This window comes from Phalacrocorax aristotelis, chromosome 10, assembly GCF_949628215.1.
Source record: "Phalacrocorax aristotelis chromosome 10, bGulAri2.1, whole genome shotgun sequence".
NCBI classification, from domain to species: Eukaryota; Metazoa; Chordata; class Aves; order Suliformes; family Phalacrocoracidae; genus Phalacrocorax; species Phalacrocorax aristotelis.
Window position 1 is genome coordinate 26,570,751 of NC_134285.1, and position 6,733 is coordinate 26,577,483.

Here is a 6,733-nt window from a genome sequence, read left to right on the forward strand (position 1 = left end):
GTGCTTTGAGGCTTGGCTGAAAGGAGATCAGTCCCTTTTGGTTAAACACAAGCTGGTACCTCTCCAGGTACCTGCAGGCTGGGGGCCCACCCGGCCCTGCCCCCAGCAACGGGAGCCTTCTGCTGGCGCTTGCAGCTGGAGACCCGGGCACAGGCACGGAGGCCATGGAGCCATGCTGGCAGAGCTGCGCTGCCCTCCTGGGCATCCTCCAGCAGTTCCCATGGTAACTCCCCAGCTCACAGGGTCTGGAGCCCGCCTGGTTTTAGCCACATGCCATCACAGCTTCAGCCACATCCACCCACCAGCCCTGCTCTGCGCCCACTGCCCCAGGTCCCATGCCAGGGTCTCATGACCCTCCACCCCCTCCTCCCACCACTGCCATCCCCTCCTGCCACCGAGGACCTCCTGGCCCCTCCACAAGGGACCCACTGCCTTGCACCCCACTGCAGAGAGCTGCTCCACAAAACCCCACAACAGAAGTACCTTCACCAAAGCCATGCAAATGCCTTAATTCTCCTTTTTGTGCAGCATATCATGCAGAAAACAAGGGAAAACTGGTAACAGAAAGAGAAGCACAGCATTCACAGAGGAGAGGGGAGCTGAGCAGGACAAGTGGGTCTGTATACAGGTGATTTCCCACCTCTGCACTTTGGTACGCCTCAGCTTTGCACACCTGGGTCCGACTGGCCAGGTGGAAGCCTGGTAGCCCATTGCCTGCATCCAAGATTTCCCCCAGTTTTCGGTGCTGGTGCCCAGCTCTGGTTCCACGCTTTAAAACCAATGATAGAGAACTGTTCCAAAAAGAAAAGGCCACAGCTATTGAATTCTAGAGAAAAAGTCTTTTGCAGCAAGACTTGAAGCTCGCTGTCAAATAGACTGAGAGGTTACAATGCAAGAAAGATGAAAATACCAGGTACAGAGAAGCCTTGCTCTGGGAGCCAGAGCATGACAAGACTAAACTCAGAGTTGTAACAAGGCAGCTTAAAGTTAGGAGTAAAGACTTTCCACCTCTTGAAACCTCCCAGATCCATTCATGGCTTTCAGGAAGAAGGATTTAATCAAACACAAGTCCTCGCCCAGCCTCAGAAGTTGATGGACAACATCCTAAGGAATAAAATGAGCAGACACATAGCTAGCAATGGGCTACCAGGACAGAGTCACCCCACATCCTGCTGGGCAGATGAGACTTAGCTAGGAAGGTCCACCTGGGTCTCACAACACATTCAGGAGAGGTCCATATCAAGGAAATTAAGATGCCTTGGAACAAGTGGACAAGTCCCCATGTGAATAAATACCTGATTAAAACACAAAGTGGGCATTCTGCAGTGGTGGAAAGGGCAGGGCAGCCCCCAAGGGCTCTCCGCACAGCCCAGTGCTCCTCCAGCAGCTAGGAAAAGGGAAGTGATTGTGTTTGCTGATGATACCTGGTTGATCATGGCAAAAGTGTGAGAGCTGGCTAGGAGGAGCTGCAAAAGCATCCTACAGGACTGTCTGGAGGACTAAACAGCAGGCAGAGTTCAGCCTTTATAAAGGCACACAGGGAAAAATCCAACCTGACTGTACAACAGCAAGTTATCCTCACAAAAAGGAACAGTCTGCTTCTTCCATGGATGAATAATGCAGCGATAGCTAGGAAACAACAACATGGCACTGGACACCTCTGATGCATAGGGTGAGAATGCATCTCCATCCTTCATCCCAGCCACAGGCTGCTTTGGGCCCTGTGGTTGTCCCAGGGACAAGCTTAGCCAGTCCCAGCCCCATCCATACCAGGAGTGCTACTGGAGCTACTTTGCAGCTGCTCCCTTTTCCCTAGCATCTCCCGTCCTGCATGCTCCCTCCACCACATTTCACCCCAGCTTGGAACACACACCCCTGGGGGCACTGGGTCCTGTGAGGACCATCTGCAAGCAGCTGCATGCCTGGGTACCTGAAGGCCTTGCAAGCAAAGCCCTGCTCCCACTTCAGAAATGTCTTTTTCTGCATTTGCCAGAGTGCTCTAACTGGCCTGAAACAGCACCATTTTCAGGGTTACCATGGCAATGGCTGCCTGGTAAATGCGTGCAATGGAGGTGCACATGAACAGCAGAATCCAGCCAGGCAGAGGTGCCTGTGGCCAGACCCCAGCTAGCACTGCTGCTCTTCGCACTCCCCAGCCCTTCCTCCTGCAGCCAAGGAGCCCAGTCTCAGCCCATGACATGCAGCAGGAGCTGTGGATGGAGGGAGGTAACTCCACATACCCACCTGTGCTCTGTGTGTCCAGCAGCCCGGTCCAGCATTCCTGGTCCAGTTCAACCCATGACTGTAGGAGAGATTGCGGCAGGAATGTGTCAGGAGTAGGTGTTTTGGACAATTAATGCATTTACATATGTAGATTTTTATGACTTTTTTTTCTTGTGACTCCTTACTGCAAAAGCTAAGCTCCCCCAGAGATCCGCCCGTGTTCCTCTCCAGGAACCTGCGTCTGGCCCCAGGCTGGTCTCACCTAGTTGCCCTCTGAGCCGCATGTCCTGCCCTCCTGTCCACAGCAGAGCCCTAGTGCTGTGGAGCAGGGCACCACCAGGCCACAGGGTTTGCTGTGACACAACCGGCCACGCCATCTCCCACCTCATCCCCTGCAGGCCTGGGGCAGCTGGCCAGGATGAGCAGCATGTAGGGAACTGGCAAGACTGGGAAACCTGCAGTCACTCATGGAGAGCTGCCAGGGCCTTCTCCTGGGCACAGCCAACCAGTGCCCAAGGCCAGCAGCCCCAGGGCATCCCCAGGGATGCTCACGCAGATCCAGGTTTTTGCCTGCTGCTTCACTTCACTGGGCTCCTCGTGATCCAGCGTGAGGCCAACAGCTCCATCCCACCATCCCTGCCGACAGCCACTTCTCCTGGAGGTGATGGCTTGGCATGTGAGATACTTCCTTGGGTGGATGGGAGAAGAGAGCAGAGCACAAGGCTGCAGAAGGAGCTTCAGGCAGGATGGTGACTGTTAATACCCCAGAGGAGGGCGGGAAGCAGAGCTATTAGCCTCCCTTTCCTCCCACCCAAACAGGGCCCTTCCCCTCCAGCCAGCACTTGGTAGCAGGTCTTCTTCAGTTCATTAGTGATACCCCCTCCTCAAGCTGATGCTTGTTTTGCAGGGAGCTTCACAAGGTGGAGCAGCTACTAGAAATTGCATCACAGAAAAAGTGAGATTGGAAGGACCTCTGGAGGTTTCCAGTCTAACCTCCTGCTCTGAGCAGGAGGCTCAAAGCTTAAGCAGGTCACTTGGGATCTTACCCTGTCGTTTGAAAACTTTCAGGGATGGAGGTGCTACCACCTCTCCAGACCCTGACCCAGGACTGCACCACCCTCCTGGGGAAGAAGTTTTTCCTTACCTCCAACCGCTGTTTTCTGTGTCACTACACATGACCTCCTCCCCTTCCCTGTGTCCCTCTGACACAAGTCTGGCTCCACCTTGATCCCAAAAATGCAGAATGACATCACAAACGTTACTCACCAGCAGAGCCACGAGGACATTTGCTGCTTTTCCCCATTGCCTCTAAACACCATGAAGAAAATCCCCAGCAGAGAGCAAAGCTGCGGGGGTGAGCACACTGCATACCCCTAGCCGCACCAGCCCTCAGCATCCAAGTCCAGCTTTTGCTAGCAATTGAGTCCTGGTAATTCTAAAGCAAACATAACAGTGATATTTGAAAGACTTTTGCTGGAATTGCCCGAGTGAGTTTCTAAATCTCTTCTTGATAAATGCCATAGGGTGGGGGATGACTTTCAGACTGTTTTGGCCTGTGCTTTTCACAGTGCTCCTAAAAATCATGTCCCTTTGCAATGGCTACTCCGAACTGAGAGCCTCAAAGCCACGAGGGAAAACACAGGCTCATGTTCGAGACTGGCATGAAAGGCAGGGACACACTGCTTTTGATAATGCTCCCAAAATATAACACGCTGTTTGAGTACAGTGGGGTCTGTTGGGAACTTACAAGTAAAACACTGTTTAATTAATGAATTTAGATAGATAAGAAAATAAGGTTGTTGAGAAATAAGACCTTAATCTCAAGCTGGTTTTTGGATCAGTGACCACATCTTGCTGGGAGACAGACAAAATTCAAACATTGCTTCAAGATATCAGCCAACAGAGATTCTGGGAATTCAGAACCTCAAAGTCCGTGTATGTGTCCTACTATTGCTGAATGGCAGCCATCTCAGCTGAGGCTTTCCCAGTTTGGGTGCTTTCCGCAATTAACCTTTTTCTCTACTTTATTGTTTGCAGTGTTGGGTTTGGGGATGATTCCTCCAGCCCTGTAATACCAAGCCCCCTCCACAACCAGCACATGGGCCCAACTTTCATATTTCAAGGGGCACTTTCATATTTGTGGCAGCAGGCTGGGACTATTAAACTGTATTTTTGTTACCTGAGAAATGAATTAAATGAGAATCATTTAGTCCTGGATTGACCTTCTAACTTCCCAGCACTGGTGGCTGATACCTGCACACGTGCATCTCCCTGCTGGACATTTGCATTCCATGGCTTTGTCCGCTGACACCTGGTAAAATGCCAAGGCTGGAGATCCCTCTCTACTGATCAGTCCCTGACTGCAGCACCCTCTGGGGGAAGATTTTCCTCATCTCTGACCTAAACCTGCCAGTTTGTGGCCATGTCCACTCCTTGTTTCATTTGCCACAGCCATCCCCACTCCTGCCCCCCATCTGAACCATGAGCAACAGAACTGCCTGGGCACAGGGGTCACGCCTTGCCAGGCTGCACTGCTTCAGGTGGGCGATGAACCACTTCGTGCCTCCCCTTGGGATGCCTGGCCCTGGCAGCGCTGGGAAGGGCTGTCACCACGAGACACGCTTGCAGCAGGCGACCTTCAACGTGGCCTCCCCAGCTGTGACTCTGCAGGGTGGCTCTTGAGAGCTCATGGCTTTGTGGTCCATGAGGACCCCTGGCAGAAGGCACAGCATGCCCCAAGCCCTTCCAGGCGTGCTACTGAGCGGTGCTTATCTGTGACAGCCAAGGAAACCTGAGGCTTGAGTGAAAGCCTCTGGCAGAGCACTACAGTTGGGTTTGGACAACTAGCCCCATTTTCCTGCCCCGTCAGAAGTCCTCCCAGTGCTGGCTGCCATCCCTGCGCAGGACAATAAAACAACCAAGTGATTCTGCCATCAAGATGCCAGCTAGCAGCTGTCTTGCCCAGGAATTGCATTGACAGATTGGCACAAACCTTGGCCTGCCAGTTCTCCTTGGGGTTTTTCTTTTCATTGCGGTCTTGCTGAGATCATTTTTCACTGTTCCCCCTTCTGAGTGGTCTCCACTGCTACCCCAGCCTTATCAGCTGCCAAATTCAAGGTGACTCTGGGCAGGGCTCTCTGGTAGTTTGTCAGTGGCTGTCACATCCTTGCAAGCGGCTGGGTCTCTGCTCCCAGCCTACATGTTGGTATTTCCCATGCATGCTGCAGCAGTGCTCAGGATCCTTGTGGTGGCTGGCGTTGGACATGGACGGCACGTGGTGACCTTTGCTGAAGCCTGAGGCAGTGCTCGGGTCTGAGCTGTGCTCAGCAGCCAGGCCCTTCCCCTGTCCCAGGGTGGATTTGCAGCCTCAAGCTGACAGCACCCAATTTGCACCCACGCATTTGTGGCATCTGTGGTTTGCTGGGAACACACTGTCATGGCAAACAACCAGCTCCTCCAATTCCCCTTGCTAGGGCAGTGAAGGAACCTGATATCTGCCAGACTGAGCTGACCTAGACAGATAAAACACTACTACCACCATACAAGCAGAATCAAGCTCTCCATTTGTGGTCAGAGCTGCAAATGAACAGGTATAAAACCAGGACAGGTCTAACACTGGGCCCTGACCTAATTCTCCACCTCCTCAAGGTAACCTGGCTGGGGTATCATTGCCCAAACTACCCCAAAAGTCAGACAGGGCTCCCTTCCCACCAAGACATTTGCTACTCTGCCTAGCAGAAGGGTGAGCCAGCCCTGCATGCCTGCAGCTGTACAATCACAGACTTTGCTTTCTCTGAAGCTGCAGCATCCCTGGTCTGCAAGCAGAGTTTCCAGCTTTCCTCAAGTCAGGAGAGTATGTCCCTGAGAGTAAGCTCCTGGCCACATCCAACACAGGTGTAGGAAAAGGAGCTGGGGGAGGGTTTCACAGTGAAGGGAGGATGAGTGAATGGAGGGCTCTGACTCAGAAGTCAGGATTAACACAGCCCCACTAGCTTCTCCATGGTGAAGCTCCTGCAGCTACTATTGCCCTCTTGCAGTGCCCCCATTAGCACACCCCACTCCCAGCAGGACAGGAGCTCTCCCCCAGGCCCGGCCAAAAGCTCCCACTACCTCTTAAGCACCCACCAAACCTTCCCAAGGCAGCAGATCCTGCAGAACAGGCATGCATGATGAGCAGCGCTGAAGAACAGAGTCAAGTTCAAGGACAGTCAATACCAGGAGTGCAGCTGGGGAGGACATACAGTTGAAGTTCTCTCCCAGGAGACACGGCACCACCCAACTAGAAGATTTTACATAACTGAAAACTACTAGCCCCCAGTACAGAGAGGGAGCTGGTAATTGCCCACCCAGCCACTCCAAACAGCCCACTCGCTGCTGAGGAGCTGAGGCAGTCAGGGACCTGCACAGGTCTGAGAGCAGGATCCCGGCAGGCATCAGCCATGCTCTGCCATAGCTGCACTGAGCCTGAGACCAGACCCGCACCAGCATGTTCCAGTAATGCCTCAGAAAG